Raw genomic sequence first — 22,155 nt, 5'->3', positions numbered from 1 at the left:
AAGGTGCTAGCAGGGAATTCTCTGCCTGCCTTTCCCCAGTGCTCTGCAAGCTCTCCAGGACAACATAAAATCTGGGGCTCTGTGCTTTCCTTCGTTCTGAACAAGTGTTACTGTTTTCTGCACAAAAGCGATTCTGCGAAGCAATGTGAACACTTCTGTTTCCCAGGCACAGAGAAGGTGGTAGCAGGGAATTCTCTGCCTGCTTTTCCCCAGTGCTCTGCAAGCTCTCCAGGACAACATAAAATCTGGGGCTCTGTGCTTTCTTTCGTTCTGAACAACTGTTACTGTTTTCTGCACAAAAGCGATTCTGCGAAGCAATGTGAACACTTCTGCTTCCCAGGCACAGAGAAGGTGCTAGCAGGGAATTCTCTGCCTGCCTTTCCCCAGTGCTCTGCAAGCTCTCCAGGACAACATAAAATCTGGGGCTCTGTGCTTTCTTTCGTTCTGAACAAGTGTTACTGTTTTCTGCACAAAAGCGATTCTGCGAAGCAATGGGAACACTTCTGTTTCCCAGGCACAGAGAAGGTGCTAGCAGGGAATTCTCTGCCTGCTTTTCCCCAGTGCTCTGCAAGCTCTCCAGGACAACATAAAATCTGGGGCTCTGTGCTTTCTTTCATTCTGAACAAGTGTTACTGTTTTCTGCACAAAAGCGATTCTGCGAAGCAATGTGAAGACTTCTGCTTCCCAGGCACAGAGAAGGTGCTAGCAGGGAATTCTCTGCCTGCTTTTCCCCAGTGCTCTGCAAGCTCTCCAGGACAACATAAAATCTGGGGCTCTGTGCTTTCTTTCGTTCTGAACAACTGTTACTGATTTCTGCACAAAAGCGATTCTGCGAGGCAATGTGAACACTTCTGCTTCCCAGGCACAGAGAAGGTGCTAGCAGGGAATTCTCTGCCTGCCTTTCCCCAGTGCTCTGCAAGCTCTCCAGGACAACATAAAATCTGGGGCTCTGTGCTTTCTTTCGTTCTGAACAAGTGTTATTGTTTTCTGCACAAAAGCGATTCTGCGAAGCAATGTGAACACTTCTGCTTCCCAGGCACAGAGAAGGTGCTAGCAGGGAATTCTCTGCCTGCCTTTCCCCAGTGCTCTGCAAGCTCTCCAGGACAACATAAAATCTGGGGCTCTGTGCTTTCTTTCGTTCTGAACAAGTGTTACTGTTTTCTGCACAAAAGCGATTCTGCGAAGCAATGTGAACACTTCTGCTTCCCAGGCACAGAGAAGGTGCTAGCAGGGAATTCTCTGCCTGCCTTTCCCCAGTGCTCTGCAAGCTCTCCAGGACAACATAAAATCTGGGGCTCTGTGCTTTCTTTCGTTCTGAACAAGTGTTATTGTTTTCTGCACAAAAGCGATTCTGCGAAGCAATGTGAACACTTCTGCTTCCCAGGCACAGAGAAGGTGCTAGCAGGGAATTCTCTGCCTGCCTTTCCCCAGTGCTCTGCAAGCTCTCCAGGACAACATAAAATCTGGGGCTCTGTGCTTTCCTTCGTTCTGAACAAGTGTTACTGTTTTCTGCACAAAAGCGATTCTGCGAAGCAATGTGAACACTTCTGCTTCCCAGGCACAGAGAAGGTGCTAGCAGGGAATTCTCTGCCTGCTTTTCCCCAGTGCTCTGCAAGCTCTCCAGGACAACATAAAATCTGGGGCTCTGTGCTTTCTTTCGTTCTGAACAACTGTTACTGTTTTCTGCACAAAAGCGATTCTGCGAAGCAATGTGAACACTTCTGCTTCCCAGGCACAGAGAAGGTGCTAGCAGGGAATTCTCTGCCTGCCTTTCCCCAGTGCTCTGCAAGCTCTCCAGGACAACATAAAATCTGGGGCTCTGTGCTTTCTTTCGTTCTGAACAAGTGTTACTGTTTTCTGCACAAAAGCGATTCTGCGAAGCAATGGGAACACTTCTGTTTCCCAGGCACAGAGAAGGTGCTAGCAGGGAATTCTCTGCCTGCTTTTCCCCAGTGCTCTGCAAGCTCTCCAGGACAACATAAAATCTGGGGCTCTGTGCTTTCTTTCATTCTGAACAAGTGTTACTGTTTTCTGCACAAAAGCGATTCTGCGAAGCAATGTGAAGACTTCTGCTTCCCAGGCACAGAGAAGGTGCTAGCAGGGAATTCTCTGCCTGCTTTTCCCCAGTGCTCTGCAAGCTCTCCAGGACAACATAAAATCTGGGGCTCTGTGCTTTCTTTCGTTCTGAACAACTGTTACTGTTTTCTGCACAAAAGCGATTCTGCGAAGCAATGTGAACACTTCTGCTTCCCAGGCACAGAGAAGGTGCTAGCAGGGAATTCTCTGCCTGCCTTTCCCCAGTGCTCTGCAAGCTCTCCAGGACAACATAAAATCTGGGGCTCTGTGCTTTCTTTCGTTCTGAACAAGTGTTACTGTTTTCTGCACAAAAGCGATTCTGCGAAGCAATGTGAACACTTGTGCTTCCCAGGCACAGAGAAGGTGCTAGCAGGGAATTGTCTGCCTGCCTTTCCCCAGTGCTCTGCAAGCTCTCCAGGACAACATAAAATCTGGGGCTCTGTGCTTTCTTTCGTTCTGAACAAGTGTTACTGTTTTCTGCACAAAAGCGATTCTGCGAAGCAATGTGAACACTTCTGCTTCCCAGGCACAGAGAAGGTGCTAGCAGGGAATTCTCTGCCTGCCTTTCCCCAGTGCTCTGCAAGCTCTCCAGGACAACATAAAATCTGGGGCTCTGTGCTTTCTTTCGTTCTGAACAAGTGTTATTGTTTTCTGCACAAAAGCGATTCTGCGAAGCAATGTGAACACTTCTGCTTCCCAGGCACAGAGAAGGTGCTAGCAGGGAATTCTCTGCCTGCCTTTCCCCAGTGCTCTGCAAGCTCTCCAGGACAACATAAAATCTGGGGCTCTGTGCTTTCTTTCGTTCTGAACAAGTGTTACTGTTTTCTGCACAAAAGCGATTCTGCGAAGCAATGTGAACACTTCTGCTTCCCAGGCACAGAGAAGGTGCTAGCAGGGAATTCTCTGCCTGCCTTTCCCCAGTGCTCTGCAAGCTCTCCAGGACAACATAAAATCTGGGGCTCTGTGCTTTCTTTCGTTCTGAACAAGTGTTATTGTTTTCTGCACAAAAGCGATTCTGCGAAGCAATGTGAACACTTCTGCTTCCCAGGCACAGAGAAGGTGCTAGCAGGGAATTCTCTGCCTGCCTTTCCCCAGTGCTCTGCAAGCTCTCCAGGACAACATAAAATCTGGGGCTCTGTGCTTTCCTTCGTTCTGAACAAGTGTTACTGTTTTCTGCACAAAAGCGATTCTGCGAAGCAATGTGAACACTTCTGTTTCCCAGGCACAGAGAAGGTGGTAGCAGGGAATTCTCTGCCTGCTTTTCCCCAGTGCTCTGCAAGCTCTCCAGGACAACATAAAATCTGGGGCTCTGTGCTTTCTTTCGTTCTGAACAACTGTTACTGTTTTCTGCACAAAAGCGATTCTGCGAAGCAATGTGAACACTTCTGCTTCCCAGGCACAGAGAAGGTGCTAGCAGGGAATTCTCTGCCTGCCTTTCCCCAGTGCTCTGCAAGCTCTCCAGGACAACATAAAATCTGGGGCTCTGTGCTTTCTTTCGTTCTGAACAAGTGTTACTGTTTTCTGCACAAAAGCGATTCTGCGAAGCAATGGGAACACTTCTGTTTCCCAGGCACAGAGAAGGTGCTAGCAGGGAATTCTCTGCCTGCTTTTCCCCAGTGCTCTGCAAGCTCTCCAGGACAACATAAAATCTGGGGCTCTGTGCTTTCTTTCATTCTGAACAAGTGTTACTGTTTTCTGCACAAAAGCGATTCTGCGAAGCAATGTGAAGACTTCTGCTTCCCAGGCACAGAGAAGGTGCTAGCAGGGAATTCTCTGCCTGCTTTTCCCCAGTGCTCTGCAAGCTCTCCAGGACAACATAAAATCTGGGGCTCTGTGCTTTCTTTCGTTCTGAACAACTGTTACTGTTTTCTGCACAAAAGCGATTCTGCGAAGCAATGTGAACACTTCTGCTTCCCAGGCACAGAGAAGGTGCTAGCAGGGAATTCTCTGCCTGCCTTTCCCCAGTGCTCTGCAAGCTCTCCAGGACAACATAAAATCTGGGGCTCTGTGCTTTCTTTCGTTCTGAACAAGTGTTACTGTTTTCTGCACAAAAGCGATTCTGCGAAGCAATGGGAACACTTCTGTTTCCCAGGCACAGAGAAGGTGCTAGCAGGGAATTCTCTGCCTGCTTTTCCCCAGTGCTCTGCAAGCTCTCCAGGACAACATAAAATCTGGGGCTCTGTGCTTTCTTTCATTCTGAACAAGTGTTACTGTTTTCTGCACAAAAGCGATTCTGCGAAGCAATGTGAAGACTTCTGCTTCCCAGGCACAGAGAAGGTGCTAGCAGGGAATTCTCTGCCTGCTTTTCCCCAGTGCTCTGCAAGCTCTCCAGCACAACATAAAATCTGGGGCTCTGTGCTTTCCTTCGTTCTGAACAAGTGTTACTGTTTTCTGCACAAAAGCGATTCTGCGAAGCAATGTGAACACTTCTGCTTCCCAGGCACAGAGAAGGTGCTAGCAGGGAATTCTCTGCCTGCCTTTCCCCAGTGCTCTGCAAGCTCTCCAGGACAACATAAAATCTGGGGCTCTGTGCTTTCTTTCGTTCTGAACAAGTGTTATTGTTTTCTGCACAAAAGCGATTCTGCGAAGCAATGTGAACACTTCTGCTTCCCAGGCACAGAGAAGGTGCTAGCAGGGAATTCTCTGCCTGCCTTTCCCCAGTGCTCTGCAAGCTCTCCAGGACAACATAAAATCTGGGGCTCTGTGCTTTCTTTCGTTCTGAACAAGTGTTACTGTTTTCTGCACAAAAGCGATTCTGCGAAGCAATGTGAACACTTCTGCTTCCCAAGCACAGAGAAGGTGCTAGCAGGGAATTCTCTGCCTGCCTTTCCCCAGTGCTCTGCAAGCTCTCCAGGACAACATAAAATCTGGGGCTCTGTGCTTTCTTTCGTTCTGAACAAGTGTTATTGTTTTCTGCACAAAAGCGATTCTGCGAAGCAATGTGAACACTTCTGCTTCCCAGGCACAGAGAAGGTGCTAGCAGGGAATTCTCTGCCTGCCTTTCCCCAGTGCTCTGCAAGCTCTCCAGGACAACATAAAATCTGGGGCTCTGTGCTTTCCTTCGTTCTGAACAAGTGTTACTGTTTTCTGCACAAAAGCGATTCTGCGAAGCAATGTGAACACTTCTGTTTCCCAGGCACAGAGAAGGTGGTAGCAGGGAATTCTCTGCCTGCTTTTCCCCAGTGCTCTGCAAGCTCTCCAGGACAACATAAAATCTGGGGCTCTGTGCTTTCTTTCGTTCTGAACAAGTGTTACTGTTTTCTGCACAAAAGCGATTCTGCGAAGCAATGTGAACACTTCTGCTTCCCAGGCACAGAGAAGGTGCTAGCAGGGAATTCTCTGCCTGCCTTTCCCCAGTGCTCTGCAAGCTCTCCAGGACAACATAAAATCTGGGGCTCTGTGCTTTCTTTCGTTCTGAACAAGTGTTACTGTTTTCTGCACAAAAGCGATTCTGCGAAGCAATGGGAACACTTCTGTTTCCCAGGCACAGAGAAGGTGCTAGCAGGGAATTCTCTGCCTGCTTTTCCCCAGTGCTCTGCAAGCTCTCCAGGACAACATAAAATCTGGGGCTCTGTGCTTTCTTTCATTCTGAACAAGTGTTACTGTTTTCTGCACAAAAGCGATTCTGTGAAGCAATGTGAAGACTTCTGCTTCCCAGGCACAGAGAAGGTGCTAGCAGGGAATTCTCTGCCTGCTTTTCCCCAGTGCTCTGCAAGCTCTCCAGGACAACATAAAATCTGGGGCTCTGTGCTTTCTTTCGTTCTGAACAACTGTTATTGTTTTCTGCACAAAAGCGATTCTGCGAAGCAATGTGAACACTTCTGCTTCCCAGGCACAGAGAAGGTGCTAGCAGGGAATTCTCTGCCTGCCTTTCCCCAGTGCTCTGCAAGCTCTCCAGGACAACATAAAATCTGGGGCTCTGTGCTTTCCTTCGTTCTGAACAACTGTTACTGTTTTCTGCACAAAAGCGATTCTGCGAAGCAATGTGAACACTTCTGTTTCCCAGGCACAGAGAAGGTGCTAGCAGGGAATTCTCTGCCTGCCTTTCCCCAGTGCTCTGCAAGCTCTCCAGGACAACATAAAATCTGGGGCTCTGTGCTTTCTTTCGTTCTGAACAAGTGTTACTGTTTTCTGCACAAAAGCGATTCTGCGAAGCAATGGGAACACTTCTGTTTCCCAGGCACAGAGAAGGTGCTAGCAGGGAATTCTCTGCCTGCTTTTCCCCAGTGCTCTGCAAGCTCTCCAGGACAACATAAAATCTGGGGCTCTGTGCTTTCTTTCATTCTGAACAAGTGTTACTGTTTTCTGCACAAAAGCGATTCTGCGAAGCAATGTGAACACTTCTGCTTCCCAGGCACAGAGAAGGTGCTAGCAGGGAATTCTCTGACTGCTTTTCCCCAGTGCTCTGCAAGCTCTCCAGGACAACATAAAATCTGGGGCTCTGTGCTTTCTTTCGTTCTGAACAAGTGTTACTGTTTTCTGCACAAAAGCGATTCTGCGAAGCAATGTGAACAGGCACAAAGAAGGTGCTAGCAGGGAATTCTCTGCCTGCCTTTCCCCACTGCTCTGCAAGCTCTCCAGGACAACATAAAATCTGGGGCTCTGTGCTTTCTTTCGTTCTGAACAAGTGTTACTGTTTTCTGCACAAAAGCGATTCTGCGAAGCAATGTGAACACTTCTGCTTCCCAGGCACAGAGAAGGTGCTAGCAGGGAATTCTCTGCCTGCTTTTCCCCAGTGCTCTGCAAGCTCTCCAGGACAACATAAAATCTGGGGCTCTGTGCTTTCTTTCATTCTGAACAAGTGTTACTGTTTTCTGCACAAAAGCGATTCTGCGAAGCAATGTGAAGACTTCTGCTTCCCAGGCACAGAGAAGGTGCTAGCAGGGAATTCTCTGCCTGCTTTTCCCCAGTGCTCTGCAAGCTCTCCAGGACAACATAAAATCTGGGGCTCTGTGCTTTCTTTCGTTCTGAACAACTGTTACTGTTTTCTGCACAAAAGCGATTCTGCGAAGCAATGTGAACACTTCTGCTTCCCAGGCACAGAGAAGGTGCTAGCAGGGAATTCTCTGCCTGCCTTTCCCCACTGCTCTGCAAGCTCTCCAGGACAACATAAAATCTGGGGCTCTGTGCTTTCCTTCGTTCTGAACAAGTGTTACTGTTTTCTGCACAAAAGCGATTCTGCGAAGCAATGTGAACACTTCTGCTTCCCAGGCACAGAGAAGGTGCTAGCAGGGAATTCTCTGCCTGCCTTTCCCCAGTGCTCTGCAAGCTCTCCAGGACAACATAAAATCTGGGGCTCTGTGCTTTCTTTCGTTCTGAACAAGAGTTATTGTTTTCTGCACAAAAGCGATTCTGCGAAGCAATGTGAACACTTCTGCTTCCCAGGCACAGAGAAGGTGCTAGCAGGGAATTCTCTGCCTGCCTTTCCCCAGTGCTCTGCAAGCTCTCCAGGACAACATAAAATCTGGGGCTCTGTGCTTTCTTTCGTTCTGAACAAGTGTTACTGTTTTCTGCACAAAAGCGATTCTGCGAAGCAATGTGAACACTTCTGCTTCCCAAGCACAGAGAAGGTGCTAGCAGGGAATTCTCTGCCTGCCTTTCCCCAGTGCTCTGCAAGCTCTCCAGGACAACATAAAATCTGGGGCTCTGTGCTTTCTTTCGTTCTGAACAAGTGTTATTGTTTTCTGCACAAAAGCGATTCTGCGAAGCAATGTGAACACTTCTGCTTCCCAGGCACAGAGAAGGTGCTAGCAGGGAATTCTCTGCCTGCCTTTCCCCAGTGCTCTGCAAGCTCTCCAGGACAACATAAAATCTGGGGCTCTGTGCTTTCCTTCGTTCTGAACAAGTGTTACTGTTTTCTGCACAAAAGCGATTCTGCGAAGCAATGTGAACACTTCTGTTTCCCAGGCACAGAGAAGGTGGTAGCAGGGAATTCTCTGCCTGCTTTTCCCCAGTGCTCTGCAAGCTCTCCAGGACAACATAAAATCTGGGGCTCTGTGCTTTCTTTCGTTCTGAACAAGTGTTACTGTTTTCTGCACAAAAGCGATTCTGCGAAGCAATGTGAACACTTCTGCTTCCCAGGCACAGAGAAGGTGCTAGCAGGGAATTCTCTGCCAGCCTTTCCCCAGTGCTCTGCAAGCTCTCCAGGACAACATAAAATCTGGGGCTCTGTGCTTTCTTTCGTTCTGAACAAGTGTTACTGTTTTCTGCACAAAAGCGATTCTGCGAAGCAATGGGAACACTTCTGTTTCCCAGGCACAGAGAAGGTGCTAGCAGGGAATTCTCTGCCTGCTTTTCCCCAGTGCTCTGCAAGCTCTCCAGGACAACATAAAATCTGGGGCTCTGTGCTTTCTTTCATTCTGAACAAGTGTTACTGTTTTCTGCACAAAAGCGATTCTGCGAAGCAATGTGAAGACTTCTGCTTCCCAGGCACAGAGAAGGTGCTAGCAGGGAATTCTCTGCCTGCTTTTCCCCAGTGCTCTGCAAGCTCTCCAGGACAACATAAAATCTGGGGCTCTGTGCTTTCTTTCGTTCTGAACAAGTGTTATTGTTTTCTGCACAAAAGCGATTCTGCGAAGCAATGTGAACACTTCTGCTTCCCAGGCACAGAGAAGGTGCTAGCAGGGAATTCTCTGCCTGCCTTTCCCCAGTGCTCTGCAAGCTCTCCAGGACAACATAAAATCTGGGGCTCTGTGCTTTCCTTCGTTCTGAACAAGTGTTACTGTTTTCTGCACAAAAGCGATTCTGCGAAGCAATGTGAACACTTCTGCTTCCCAGGCACAGAGAAGGTGCTAGCAGGGAATTCTCTGCCTGCCTTTCCCCAGTGCTCTGCAAGCTCTCCAGGACAACATAAAATCTGGGGCTCTGTGCTTTCTTTCGTTCTGAACAAGTGTTACTGTTTTCTGCACAAAAGCGATTCTGCGAAGCAATGGGAACACTTCTGTTTCCCAGGCACAGAGAAGGTGCTAGCAGGGAATTCTCTGCCTGCTTTTCCCCAGTGCTCTGCAAGCTCTCCAGGACAACATAAAATCTGGGGCTCTGTGCTTTCTTTCATTCTGAACAAGTGTTACTGTTTTCTGCACAAAAGCGATTCTGCGAAGCAATGTGAACACTTCTGCTTCCCAGGCACAGAGAAGGTGCTAGCAGGGAATTCTCTGACTGCTTTTCCCCAGTGCTCTGCAAGCTCTCCAGGACAACATAAAATCTGGGGCTCTGTGCTTTCTTTCGTTCTGAACAAGTGTTACTGTTTTCTGCACAAAAGCGATTCTGCGAAGCAATGTGAACTGGCACAAAGAAGGTGCTAGCAGGGAATTCTCTGCCTGCCTTTCCCCACTGCTCTGCAAGCTCTCCAGGACAACAGCAAATCTGGGGCTCTGTGCTTTCTTTCGTTCTGAACAAGTGTTACTGTTTTCTGCACAAAAGCGATTCTGCGAAGCAATGTGAACACTTCTGTTTCCCAGGCACAGAGAAGGTGCTAGCAGGGAATTCTCTGCCTGCTTTCCCCCAGTGCTCTGCAAGCTCTCCAGGACAACATAAAATCTGGGGCTCTGTGCTTTCTTTCGTTCTGAACAAGTGTTACTGTTTTCTGCACAAAAGCGATTCTGCGAAGCAATGTGAACACTTCTGCTTCCCAGGCACAGAGAAGCTGCTAGCAGGGAATTCTCTGCCTGCTTTTCCCCAGTGCTCTGCAAGCTCTCCAGGACAACATAAAATCTGGGGCTCTGTGCTTTCCTTCGTTCTGAACAAGTGTTACTGTTTTCTGCACAAAAGCGATTCTGCGAAGCAATGTGAAGACTTCTGCTTCCCAGGCACAGAGAAGGTGCTAGCAGGGAATTCTCTGCCTGCTTTTCCCCAGTGCTCTGCAAGCTCTCCAGGACAACATAAAATCTGGGGCTCTGTGCTTTCTTTCGTTCTGAACAAGTGTTATTGTTTTCTGCACAAAAGCGATTCTGCGAAGCAATGTGAACACTTCTGCTTCCCAGGCACAGAGAAGGTGCTAGCAGGGAATTCTCTGCCTGCCTTTCCCCAGTGCTCTGCAAGCTCTCCAGGACAACATAAAATCTGGGGCTCTGTGCTTTCCTTCGTTCTGAACAAGTGTTACTGTTTTCTGCACAAAAGCGATTCTGCGAAGCAATGTGAACACTTCTGCTTCCCAGGCACAGAGAAGGTGCTAGCAGGGAATTCTCTGCCTGCCTTTCCCCAGTGCTCTGCAAGCTCTCCAGGACAACATAAAATCTGGGGCTCTGTGCTTTCTTTCGTTCTGAACAAGTGTTACTGTTTTCTGCACAAAAGCGATTCTGCGAAGCAATGGGAACACTTCTGTTTCCCAGGCACAGAGAAGGTGCTAGCAGGGAATTCTCTGCCTGCTTTTCCCCAGTGCTCTGCAAGCTCTCCAGGACAACATAAAATCTGCGGCTCTGTGCTTTCTTTCATTCTGAACAAGTGTTACTGTTTTCTGCACAAAAGCGATTCTGCGAAGCAATGTGAACACTTCTGCTTCCCAGGCACAGAGAAGGTGCTAGCAGGGAATTCTCTGACTGATTTTCCCCAGTGCTCTGCAAGCTCTCCAGGACAACATAAAATCTGGGGCTCTGTGCTTTCTTTCGTTCTGAACAAGTGTTACTGTTTTCTGCACAAAAGCGATTCTGCGAAGCAATGTGAACTGGCACAAAGAAGGTGCTAGCAGGGAATTCTCTGCCTGCCTTTCCCCACTGCTCTGCAAGCTCTCCAGGACAACAGCAAATCTGGGGCTCTGTGCTTTCTTTCGTTCTGAACAAGTGTTACTGTTTTCTGCACAAAAGCGATTCTGCGAAGCAATGTGAACACTTCTGTTTCCCAGGCACAGAGAAGGTGCTAGCAGGGAATTCTCTGCCTGCTTTCCCCCAGTGCTCTGCAAGCTCTCCAGGACAACATAAAATCTGGGGCTCTGTGCTTTCTTTCGTTCTGAACAAGTGTTACTGTTTTCTGCACAAAAGCGATTCTGCGAAGCAATGTGAACACTTCTGCTTCCCAGGCACAGAGAAGGTGCTAGCAGGGAATTCTCTGACTGCTTTTCCCCAGAGCTCTGCAAGCTCTCCAGGACAACATAAAATCTGGGGCTCTGTGCTTTCTTTCGTTCTGAACAAGTGTTACTGTTTTCTGCACAAAAGCGATTCTGCGAAGCAATGTGAACAGGCACAAAGAAGGTGCTAGCAGGGAATTCTCTGCCTGCCTTTCCCCACTGCTCTGCAAGCTCTCCAGGACAACAGCAAATCTGGGGCTCTGTGCTTTCTTTCGTTCTGAACAAGTGTTACTGTTTTCTGCACAAAAGCGATTCTGCGAAGCAATGTGAACACTTCTGTTTCCCAGGCACAGAGAAGGTGCTAGCAGGGAATTCTCTGCCTGCTTTCCCCCAGTGCTCTGCAAGCTCTCCAGGACAACATAAAATCTGGGGCTCTGTGCTTTCTTTCGTTCTGAACAAGTGTTACTGTTTTCTGCACAAAAGCGATTCTGCGAAGCAATGTGAACACTTCTGCTTCCCAGGCACAGAGAAGGTGCTAGCAGGGAATTCTCTGCCTGCTTTTCCCCAGTGCTCTGCAAGCTCTCCAGGACAACATAAAATCTGGGGCTCTGTGCTTTACTTCGTTCTGAACAAGTGTTACTGTTTTCTGCACAAAAGCGATTCTGCGAAGCAATTTGAACACTTCTGCTTCCCAGGCACAGAGAAGGTGCTAGCAGGGAATTCTCTGCCTGCTTTTCCCCAGTGCTCTGCAAGCTCTCCAGGACAACATAAAATCTGGGGCTCTGTGCTTTCTTTCGTTCTGAACAAGTGTTATTGTTTTCTGCACAAAAGCGATTCTGCGAAGCAATGTGAACACTTCTGCTTCCCAGGCACAGAGAAGGTGCTAGCAGGGAATTCTCTGCCTGCCTTTCCCCAGTGCTCTGCAAGCTCTCCAGGACAACATAAAATCTGGGGCTCTGTGCTTTCCTTGGTTCTGAACAAGTGTTACTGTTTTCTGCACAAAAGCGATTCTGCGAAGCAATGTGAACACTTCTGTTTCCCAGGCACAGAGAAGGTGGTAGCAGGGAATTCTCTGCCTGCTTTTCCCCAGTGCTCTGCAAGCTCTCCAGGACAACATAAAATCTGGGGCTCTGTGCTTTCTTTCGTTCTGAACAAGTGTTACTGTTTTCTGCACAAAAGCGATTCTGCGAAGCAATGTGAACACTTCTGCTTCCCAGGCACAGAGAAGGTGCTAGCAGGGAATTCTCTGCCTGCTTTTCCCCAGTGCTCTGCAAGCTCTCCAGGACAACATAAAATCTGGGGCTCTGTGCTTTCTTTCGTTCTGAACAAGTGTTATTGTTTTCTGCACAAAAGCGATTCTGCGAAGCAATGTGAACACTTCTGCTTCCCAGGCACAGAGAAGGTGCTAGCAGGGAATTCTCTGCCTGCCTTTCCCCAGTGCTCTGCAAGCTCTCCAGGACAACATAAAATCTGGGGCTCTGTGCTTTCCTTCGTTCTGAACAAGTGTTACTGTTTTCTGCACAAAAGCGATTCTGCGAAGCAATGTGAAGACTTCTGCTTCCCAGGCACAGAGAAGGTGCTAGCAGGGAATTCTCTGCCTGCTTTTCCCCAGTGCTCTGCAAGCTCTCCAGGACAACATAAAATCTGGGGCTCTGTGCTTTCTTTCGTTCTGAACAAGTGTTACTGTTTTCTGCACAAAAGCGATTCTGCGAAGCAATGGGAACACTTCTGCTTCCCAGGCACAGAGAAGGTGCTAGCAGGGAATTCTCTGCCTGCTTTTCCCCAGTGCTCTGCAAGCTCTCCAGGACAACATAAAATCTGGGGCTCTGTGCTTTCTTTCGTTCTGAACAAGTGTTATTGTTTTCTGCACAAAAGCGATTCTGCGAAGCAATGTGAAGACTTCTGCTTCCCAGGCACAGAGAAGGTGCTAGCAGGGAATTCTCTGCCTGCCTTTCCCCAGTGCTCTGCAAGCTCTCCAGGACAACATAAAATCTGGGGCTCTGTGCTTTCCTTCGTTCTGAACAAGTGTTACTGTTTTCTGCACAAAAGCGATTCTGCGAAGCAATGTGAACACTTCTGCTTCCCAGGCACAGAGAAGGTGCTAGCAGGGAATTCTCTGCCTGCTTTTCCCCAGTGCTCTGCAAGCTCTCCAGGACAACATAAAATCTGGGGCTCTGTGCTTTCTTTCGTTCTGAACAAGTGTTACTGTTTTCTGCACAAAAGCGATTCTGCGAAGCAATGTGAACACTTCTGCTTCCCAGGCACAGAGAAGGTGCTAGCAGGGAATTCTCTGCCTGCCTTTCCCCAGTGCTCTGCAAGCTCTCCAGGACAACATAAAATCTGGGGCTCTGTGCTTTCCTTCGTTCTGAACAAGTGTTACTGTTTTCTGCACAAAAGCGATTCTGCGAAGCAATGTGAACACTTCTGTTTCCCAGGCACAGAGAAGGTGCTAGCAGGGAATTCTCTGCCTGCTTTTCCCCAGTGCTCTGCAAGCTCTCCAGGACAACATAAAATCTGGGGCTCTGTGCTTTCTTTCGTTCTGAACAAGTGTTACTGTTTTCTGCACAAAAGCGATTCTGCGAAGCAATGTGAACACTTCTGCTTCCCAGGCACAGAGAAGGTGCTAGCAGGGAATTCTCTGCCTGCCTTTCCCCAGTGCTCTGCAAGCTCTCCAGGACAACATAAAATCTGGGGCTCTGTGCTTTCTTTCGTTCTGAACAAGTGTTATTGTTTTCTGCACAAAAGCGATTCTGCGAAGCAATGTGAACACTTCTGCTTCCCAGGCACAGAGAAGGTGCTAGCAGGGAATTCTCTGCCTGCCTTTCCCCAGTGCTCTGCAAGCTCTCCAGGACAACAGCAAATCTGGGGCTCTGTGCTTTCCTTCGTTCTGAACAAGTGTTACTGTTTTCTGCACAAAAGCGATTCTGCGAAGCAATGTGAACACTTCTGTTTCCCAGGCACAGAGAAGGTGGTAGCAGGGAATTCTCTGCCTGCTTTTCCCCAGTGCTCTGCAAGCTCTCCAGGACAACATAAAATCTGGGGCTCTGTGCTTTCTTTCGTTCTGAACAACTGTTACTGTTTTCTGCACAAAAGCGATTCTGCGAAGCAATGTGAACACTTCTGCTTCCCAGGCACAGAGAAGGTGCTAGCAGGGAATTCTCTGCCTGCCTTTCCCCAGTGCTCTGCAAGCTCTCCAGGACAACATAAAATCTGGGGCTCTGTGCTTTCTTTCGTTCTGAACAAGTGTTACTGTTTTCTGCACAAAAGCGATTCTGCGAAGCAATGGGAACACTTCTGTTTCCCAGGCACAGAGAAGGTGCTAGCAGGGAATTCTCTGCCTGCTTTTCCCCAGTGCTCTGCAAGCTCTCCAGGACAACATAAAATCTGGGGCTCTGTGCTTTCTTTCATTCTGAACAAGTGTTACTGTTTTCTGCACAAAAGCGATTCTGCGAAGCAATGTGAAGACTTCTGCTTCCCAGGCACAGAGAAGGTGCTAGCAGGGAATTCTCTGCCTGCTTTTCCCCAGTGCTCTGCAAGCTCTCCAGGACAACATAAAATCTGGGGCTCTGTGCTTTCTTTCGTTCTGAACAACTGTTACTGTTTTCTGCACAAAAGCGATTCTGCGAGGCAATGTGAACACTTCTGCTTCCCAGGCACAGAGAAGGTGCTAGCAGGGAATTCTCTGCCTGCCTTTCCCCAGTGCTCTGCAAGCTCTCCAGGACAACATAAAATCTGGGGCTCTGTGCTTTCTTTCGTTCTGAACAAGTGTTATTGTTTTCTGCACAAAAGCGATTCTGCGAAGCAATGTGAACACTTCTGCTTCCCAGGCACAGAGAAGGTGCTAGCAGGGAATTCTCTGCCTGCCTTTCCCCACTGCTCTGCAAGCTCTCCAGGACAACATAAAATCTGGGGCTCTGTGCTTTCTTTCGTTCTGAACAAGTGTTACTGTTTTCTGCACAAAAGCGATTCTGCGAAGCAATGTGAACACTTCTGCTTCCCAGGCACAGAGAAGGTGCTAGCAGGGAATTCTCTGCCTGCCTTTCCCCAGTGCTCTGCAAGCTCTCCAGGACAACATAAAATCTGGGGCTCTGTGCTTTCTTTCGTTCTGAACAAGTGTTATTGTTTTCTGCACAAAAGCGATTCTGCGAAGCAATGTGAACACTTCTGCTTCCCAGGCACAGAGAAGGTGCTAGCAGGGAATTCTCTGCCTGCCTTTCCCCAGTGCTCTGCAAGCTCTCCAGGACAACATAAAATCTGGGGCTCTGTGCTTTCCTTCGTTCTGAACAAGTGTTACTGTTTTCTGCACAAAAGCGATTCTGCGAAGCAATGTGAACACTTCTGTTTCCCAGGCACAGAGAAGGTGGTAGCAGGGAATTCTCTGCCTGCTTTTCCCCAGTGCTCTGCAAGCTCTCCAGGACAACATAAAATCTGGGGCTCTGTGCTTTCTTTCGTTCTGAACAACTGTTACTGTTTTCTGCACAAAAGCGATTCTGCGAAGCAATGTGAACACTTCTGCTTCCCAGGCACAGAGAAGGTGCTAGCAGGGAATTCTCTGCCTGCCTTTCCCCAGTGCTCTGCAAGCTCTCCAGGACAACATAAAATCTGGGGCTCTGTGCTTTCTTTCGTTCTGAACAAGTGTTACTGTTTTCTGCACAAAAGCGATTCTGCGAAGCAATGGGAACACTTCTGTTTCCCAGGCACAGAGAAGGTGCTAGCAGGGAATTCTCTGCCTGCTTTTCCCCAGTGCTCTGCAAGCTCTCCAGGACAACATAAAATCTGGGGCTCTGTGCTTTCTTTCATTCTGAACAAGTGTTACTGTTTTCTGCACAAAAGCGATTCTGCGAAGCAATGTGAAGACTTCTGCTTCCCAGGCACAGAGAAGGTGCTAGCAGGGAATTCTCTGCCTGCTTTTCCCCAGTGCTCTGCAAGCTCTCCAGGACAACATAAAATCTGGGGCTCTGTGCTTTCTTTCGTTCTGAACAACTGTTACTGTTTTCTGCACAAAAGCGATTCTGCGAAGCAATGTGAACACTTCTGCTTCCCAGGCACAGAGAAGGTGCTAGCAGGGAATTCTCTGCCTGCCTTTCCCCAGTGCTCTGCAAGCTCTCCAGGACAACATAAAATCTGGGGCTCTGTGCTTTCTTTCGTTCTGAACAAGTGTTACTGTTTTCTGCACAAAAGCGATTCTGCGAAGCAATGGGAACACTTCTGTTTCCCAGGCACAGAGAAGGTGCTAGCAGGGAATTCTCTGCCTGCTTTTCCCCAGTGCTCTGCAAGCTCTCCAGGACAACATAAAATCTGGGGCTCTGTGCTTTCTTTCGTTCTGAACAAGTGTTACTGTTTTCTGCACAAAAGCGATTCTGCGAAGCAATGTGAACACTTCTGCTTCCCAGGCACAGAGAAGGTGCTAGCAGGGAATTCTCTGCCTGCCTTTCCCCAGTGCTCTGCAAGCTCTCCAGGACAACATAAAATCTGGGGCTCTGTGCTTTCTTTCGTTCTGAACAAGTGTTATTGTTTTCTGCACAAAAGCGATTCTGCGAAGCAATGTGAACACTTCTGCTTCCCAGGCACAGAGAAGGTGCTAGCAGGGAATTCTCTGCCTGCCTTTCCCCAGTGCTCTGCAAGCTCTCCAGGACAACATAAAATCTGGGGCTCTGTGCTTTCTTTCGTTCTGAACAAGTGTTACTGTTTTCTGCACAAAAGCGATTCTGCGAAGCAATGTGAACACTTCTGCTTCCCAGGCACAGAGAAGGTGCTAGCAGGGAATTCTCTGCCTGCCTTTCCCCAGTGCTCTGCAAGCTCTCCAGGACAACATAAAATCTGGGGCTCTGTGCTTTCTTTCGTTCTGAACAAGTGTTATTGTTTTCTGCACAAAAGCGATTCTGCGAAGCAATGTGAACACTTCTGCTTCCCAGGCACAGAGAAGGTGCTAGCAGGGAATTCTCTGCCTGCCTTTCCCCAGTGCTCTGCAAGCTCTCCAGGACAACATAAAATCTGGGGCTCTGTGCTTTCCTTCGTTCTGAACAAGTGTTACTGTTTTCTGCACAAAAGCGATTCTGCGAAGCAATGTGAACACTTCTGTTTCCCAGGCACAGAGAAGGTGGTAGCAGGGAATTCTCTGCCTGCTTTTCCCCAGTGCTCTGCAAGCTCTCCAGGACAACATAAAATCTGGGGCTCTGTGCTTTCTTTCGTTCTGAACAACTGTTACTGTTTTCTGCACAAAAGCGATTCTGCGAAGCAATGTGAACACTTCTGCTTCCCAGGCACAGAGAAGGTGCTAGCAGGGAATTCTCTGCCTGCCTTTCCCCAGTGCTCTGCAAGCTCTCCAGGACAACATAAAATCTGGGGCTCTGTGCTTTCTTTCGTTCTGAACAAGTGTTACTGTTTTCTGCACAAAAGCGATTCTGCGAAGCAATGGGAACACTTCTGTTTCCCAGGCACAGAGAAGGTGCTAGCAGGGAATTCTCTGCCTGCTTTTCCCCAGTGCTCTGCAAGCTCTCCAGGACAACATAAAATCTGGGGCTCTGTGCTTTCTTTCATTCTGAACAAGTGTTACTGTTTTCTGCACAAAAGCGATTCTGCGAAGCAATGTGAAGACTTCTGCTTCCCAGGCACAGAGAAGGTGCTAGCAGGGAATTCTCTGCCTGCTTTTCCCCAGTGCTCTGCAAGCTCTCCAGGACAACATAAAATCTGGGGCTCTGTGCTTTCTTTCGTTCTGAACAACTGTTACTGTTTTCTGCACAAAAGCGATTCTGCGAAGCAATGTGAACACTTCTGCTTCCCAGGCACAGAGAAGGTGCTAGCAGGGAATTCTCTGCCTGCCTTTCCCCAGTGCTCTGCAAGCTCTCCAGGACAACATAAAATCTGGGGCTCTGTGCTTTCTTTCGTTCTGAACAAGTGTTACTGTTTTCTGCACAAAAGCGATTCTGCGAAGCAATGGGAACACTTCTGTTTCCCAGGCACAGAGAAGGTGCTAGCAGGGAATTCTCTGCCTGCTTTTCCCCAGTGCTCTGCAAGCTCTCCAGGACAACATAAAATCTGGGGCTCTGTGCTTTCTTTCATTCTGAACAAGTGTTACTGTTTTCTGCACAAAAGCGATTCTGCGAAGCAATGTGAAGACTTCTGCTTCCCAGGCACAGAGAAGGTGCTAGCAGGGAATTCTCTGCCTGCTTTTCCCCAGTGCTCTGCAAGCTCTCCAGCACAACATAAAATCTGGGGCTCTGTGCTTTCCTTCGTTCTGAACAAGTGTTACTGTTTTCTGCACAAAAGCGATTCTGCGAAGCAATGTGAACACTTCTGCTTCCCAGGCACAGAGAAGGTGCTAGCAGGGAATTCTCTGCCTGCCTTTCCCCAGTGCTCTGCAAGCTCTCCAGGACAACATAAAATCTGGGGCTCTGTGCTTTCTTTCGTTCTGAACAAGTGTTATTGTTTTCTGCACAAAAGCGATTCTGCGAAGCAATGTGAACACTTCTGCTTCCCAGGCACAGAGAAGGTGCTAGCAGGGAATTCTCTGCCTGCCTTTCCCCAGTGCTCTGCAAGCTCTCCAGGACAACATAAAATCTGGGGCTCTGTGCTTTCTTTCGTTCTGAACAAGTGTTACTGTTTTCTGCACAAAAGCGATTCTGCGAAGCAATGTGAGCACTTCTGCTTCCCAAGCACAGAGAAGGTGCTAGCAGGGAATTCTCTGCCTGCCTTTCCCCAGTGCTCTGCAAGCTCTCCAGGACAACATAAAATCTGGGGCTCTGTGCTTTCTTTCGTTCTGAACAAGTGTTATTGTTTTCTGCACAAAAGCGATTCTGCGAAGCAATGTGAACACTTCTGCTTCCCAGGCACAGAGAAGGTGCTAGCAGGGAATTCTCTGCCTGCCTTTCCCCAGTGCTCTGCAAGCTCTCCAGGACAACATAAAATCTGGGGCTCTGTGCTTTCCTTCGTTCTGAACAAGTGTTACTGTTTTCTGCACAAAAGCGATTCTGCGAAGCAATGTGAACACTTCTGTTTCCCAGGCACAGAGAAGGTGGTAGCAGGGAATTCTCTGCCTGCTTTTCCCCAGTGCTCTGCAAGCTCTCCAGGACAACATAAAATCTGGGGCTCTGTGCTTTCTTTCGTTCTGAACAAGTGTTACTGTTTTCTGCACAAAAGCGATTCTGCGAAGCAATGTGAACACTTCTGCTTCCCAGGCACAGAGAAGGTGCTAGCAGGGAATTCTCTGCCTGCCTTTCCCCAGTGCTCTGCAAGCTCTCCAGGACAACATAAAATCTGGGGCTCTGTGCTTTCTTTCGTTCTGAACAAGTGTTACTGTTTTCTGCACAAAAGCGATTCTGCGAAGCAATGGGAACACTTCTGTTTCCCAGGCACAGAGAAGGTGCTAGCAGGGAATTCTCTGCCTGCTTTTCCCCAGTGCTCTGCAAGCTCTCCAGGACAACATAAAATCTGGGGCTCTGTGCTTTCTTTCATTCTGAACAAGTGTTACTGTTTTCTGCACAAAAGCGATTCTGTGAAGCAATGTGAAGACTTCTGCTTCCCAGGCACAGAGAAGGTGCTAGCAGGGAATTCTCTGCCTGCTTTTCCCCAGTGCTCTGCAAGCTCTCCAGGACAACATAAAATCTGGGGCTCTGTGCTTTCTTTCGTTCTGAACAACTGTTATTGTTTTCTGCACAAAAGCGATTCTGCGAAGCAATGTGAACACTTCTGCTTCCCAGGCACAGAGAAGGTGCTAGCAGGGAATTCTCTGCCTGCCTTTCCCCAGTGCTCTGCAAGCTCTCCAGGACAACATAAAATCTGGGGCTCTGTGCTTTCCTTCGTTCTGAACAAGTGTTACTGTTTTCTGCACAAAAGCGATTCTGCGAAGCAATGTGAACACTTCTGTTTCCCAGGCACAGAGAAGGTGCTAGCAGGGAATTCTCTGCCTGCCTTTCCCCAGTGCTCTGCAAGCTCTCCAGGACAACATAAAATCTGGGGCTCTGTGCTTTCTTTCGTTCTGAACAAGTGTTACTGTTTTCTGCACAAAAGCGATTCTGCGAAGCAATGGGAACACTTCTGTTTCCCAGGCACAGAGAAGGTGCTAGCAGGGAATTCTCTGCCTGCTTTTCCCCAGTGCTCTGCAAGCTCTCCAGGACAACATAAAATCTGGGGCTCTGTGCTTTCTTTCATTCTGAACAAGTGTTACTGTTTTCTGCACAAAAGCGATTCTGCGAAGCAATGTGAACACTTGTGCTTCCCAGGCACAGAGAAGGTGCTAGCAGGGAATTCTCTGACTGCTTTTCCCCAGTGCTCTGCAAGCTCTCCAGGACAACATAAAATCTGGGGCTCTGTGCTTTCTTTCGTTCTGAACAAGTGTTACTGTTTTCTGCACAAAAGCGATTCTGCGAAGCAATGTGAACAGGCACAAAGAAGGTGCTAGCAGGGAATTCTCTGCCTGCCTTTCCCCACTGCTCTGCAAGCTCTCCAGGACAACATAAAATCTGGGGCTCTGTGCTTTCTTTCGTTCTGAACAAGTGTTACTGTTTTCTGCACAAAAGCGATTCTGCGAAGCAATGTGAACACTTCTGCTTCCCAGGCACAGAGAAGGTGCTAGCAGGGAATTCTCTGCCTGCTTTTCCCCAGTGCTCTGCAAGCTCTCCAGGACAACATAAAATCTGGGGCTCTGTGCTTTCTTTCATTCTGAACAAGTGTTACTGTTTTCTGCACAAAAGCGATTCTGCGAAGCAATGTGAAGACTTCTGCTTCCCAGGCACAGAGAAGGTGCTAGCAGGGAATTCTCTGCCTGCTTTTCCCCAGTGCTCTGCAAGCTCTCCAGGACAACATAAAATCTGGGGCTCTGTGCTTTCTTTCGTTCTGAACAACTGTTACTGTTTTCTGCACAAAAGCGATTCTGCGAAGCAATGTGAAGACTTCTGCTTCCCAGGCACAGAGAAGGTGCTAGCAGGGAATTCTCTGCCTGCCTTTCCCCAGTGCTCTGCAAGCTCTCCAGGACAACATAAAATCTGGGGCTCTGTGCTTTCCTTCGTTCTGAACAAGTGTTACTGTTTTCTGCACAAAAGCGATTCTGCGAAGCAATGTGAACACTTCTGCTTCCCAGGCACAGAGAAGGTGCTAGCAGGGAATTCTCTGCCTGCCTTTCCCCAGTGCTCTGCAAGCTCTCCAGGACAACATAAAATCTGGGGCTCTGTGCTTTCTTTCGTTCTGAACAAGAGTTATTGTTTTCTGCACAAAAGCGATTCTGCGAAGCAATGTGAACACTTCTGCTTCCCAGGCACAGAGAAGGTGCTAGCAGGGAATTCTCTGCCTGCCTTTCCCCAGTGCTCTGCAAGCTCTCCAGGACAACATAAAATCTGGGGCTCTGTGCTTTCTTTCGTTCTGAACAAGTGTTACTGTTTTCTGCACAAAAGCGATTCTGCGAAGCAATGTGAACACTTCTGCTTCCCAAGCACAGAGAAGGTGCTAGCAGGGAATTCTCTGCCTGCCTTTCCCCAGTGCTCTGCAAGCTCTCCAGGACAACATAAAATCTGGGGCTCTGTGCTTTCTTTCGTTCTGAACAAGTGTTATTGTTTTCTGCACAAAAGCGATTCTGCGAAGCAATGTGAACACTTCTGCTTCCCAGGCACAGAGAAGGTGCTAGCAGGGAATTCTCTGCCTGCCTTTCCCCAGTGCTCTGCAAGCTCTCCAGGACAACATAAAATCTGGGGCTCTGTGCTTTCCTTCGTTCTGAACAAGTGTTACTGTTTTCTGCACAAAAGCGATTCTGCGAAGCAATGTGAACACTTCTGTTTCCCAGGCACAGAGAAGGTGGTAGCAGGGAATTCTCTGCCTGCTTTTCCCCAGTGCTCTGCAAGCTCTCCAGGACAACATAAAATCTGGGGCTCTGTGCTTTCTTTCGTTCTGAACAAGTGTTACTGTTTTCTGCACAAAAGCGATTCTGCGAAGCAATGTGAACACTTCTGCTTCCCAGGCACAGAGAAGCTGCTAGCAGGGAATTCTCTGCCTGCTTTTCCCCAGTGCTCTGCAAGCTCTCCAGGACAACATAAAATCTGGGGCTCTGTGCTTTCCTTCGTTCTGAACAAGTGTTACTGTTTTCTGCA

The sequence above is a fragment of the Strix uralensis genome, unplaced genomic scaffold (assembly GCF_047716275.1).
Source record: "Strix uralensis isolate ZFMK-TIS-50842 unplaced genomic scaffold, bStrUra1 scaffold_35, whole genome shotgun sequence".
Taxonomy (NCBI): Eukaryota; Metazoa; Chordata; class Aves; order Strigiformes; family Strigidae; genus Strix; species Strix uralensis.
Note: the sequence above shows the minus strand (reverse complement) of the source record.